Here is a 1,804-nt window from a genome sequence, read left to right as displayed (position 1 = left end):
ATCAAACTTATCCCCACTTGAGTAGTACACTTGAGCTTTTCTGTTCCCAAACTCATCTAAACTGCAGTCTTTGGTCAAGTGTGGACCACTACATCTCTCGCAACCCACTCTTATGGCATGTATTGTCTGGTCTATTTGTGTTATCCTTCGATCCAAATTATTCAGCATAGCCATCACAGCTACTATTTCTTCAGTTTGGGCCCCTCCACTGCTTTTGATTCCATCTTGCCTAGGGTTGTGGTATTCGCGAGAGTGCTTCGCGAATTCTTCAATCAGCTCCTTAACCTCCCTTGGATTTTTCTTTGTCAAAGGTCCTTGAGAGTCAAGGAGTTGTCTCGTCATAACGTTGACCCCATCATAGAAGATCGACATCTTTTGTTGCACATTTAGATCATGCTGAGGGCAATTTCTGAGCAAGCCCTTGTACCGCTCCCATGCTTCGTATAATGACTCCCCTGGCTGTTGCTCAAAGTTGGATATTGCCTTCTTGAGTTTGGCTATCTTGGATGGCGGGCAAAACTGGTCCAGGAATTGCTCATGCATTTGAGCCCAAGTGGTACTTGTACCCGGTAGGAGTGACTTTAACCACTCCTTAGCAGCTCCTTTGAAAGTGATGGGAAGCATCCTAAGCAAGACTGTGTTTCTGTTGACATTTGGGACATTGAAGTAATCCGCAATGTCGTTGACTTCATCTAGATGCTTAAAAGCATCCTCATGATCTTTCCCAAAAAATGGGATATCCGTCAGTGCAGTCAATATGTGCCCCTTCAACTCGAATGTGGTAGTGGCAGGTATTGCGGGTTGGACTAAACCGGGACCCATATCTTCTCGGATCCGCTTCTTGTAAGCTCCCATGGACATCTCTTCAATTGCTGCCATCTCGTCATGAACTCCTGGTCATGAACTCCTGGTCAGACTCGGGATCTTCAAGTGGTGGCACCAAGGGTGTGTTTGAGCCTCTGGTCATGAACTCCTGCAACTTGCTAAACTAAAAAACGTAAAACTGAACTAAAATAAGAAAATAATAAAAACTGAAATCACAGCTTTCATGTCGTGAGCTTATTAAAACTCACGTCGTGAATTCTGTGACAGAAACAAAAAACAATTTTTTTTTCTTTTTTTTAATCAACTAAGCTAAGCTAACAAAAATAAATAACCAATTAAACTTTTTGTAGATTTTATTCCACAAAAAGGGGTTGATTAATCTAATGCAACTAAATAAACTAATAATCTAAGCCGTTCCCCGGCAACGGCGCCAAAAACTTGATGTGCACAAAAGTACCCACTAATTTTAATATTTATAACCTAACAAACTTAAACTAACTATGCACTTATAGGCAGTGTACCTAGTCAGATTACAATATAGTTTGGATAAGTCGGGTGTTGATAACAAGGAACGGTGTTACTAATTAATTTACTTACTATTAAATTAACCTAATTATTAACAAGTTTAAAAGGGGTTTTATCTGATTTTACAAGATCAGACGAACTTTAATTCAAATTCAATAAGTAAAAACACACTCTTGTTTAGTTTGAATCCACTTCTTTCTTATGGCTAGCTAATGTTTATGGATAATCTAGTTGGTTTTAATTATTTTAGTAATTTAGTTCTAACTTTACCAATAATTAACTAATTCATGTCAAACCATGTATGTTCACACATAATTAAACACATAACTAATTATGAATGTAAATATGCTATGTAAGATTTGTTATATAAACACAATTATAGTCACAATACACGTTCTCTAGCACAGCTAAGCTTATTTACTTTAATTACTAACTAAGATTGGTCAATCCTAGC

General features: G+C 37.9%; 1 non-coding gene across 1 annotated transcript; it reads left to right on the top strand.

Annotated features, from left to right (window-relative positions):
* Positions 1-388: 388 nt before the first annotated feature.
* On the top strand, positions 389-495 carry LOC128133975 (small nucleolar RNA R71). The gene has a single exon (XR_008232299.1). It is a non-coding gene; the product is annotated as a small nucleolar RNA R71 (small nucleolar RNA).
* Positions 496-1,804: the final 1,309 nt, after the last annotated feature.

Source organism: Lactuca sativa, chromosome 4, assembly GCF_002870075.4.
Source record: "Lactuca sativa cultivar Salinas chromosome 4, Lsat_Salinas_v11, whole genome shotgun sequence".
NCBI classification, from domain to species: Eukaryota; Viridiplantae; Streptophyta; class Magnoliopsida; order Asterales; family Asteraceae; genus Lactuca; species Lactuca sativa.
Note: the sequence above shows the minus strand (reverse complement) of the source record. Positions and strands in the feature narration are given on the sequence as shown.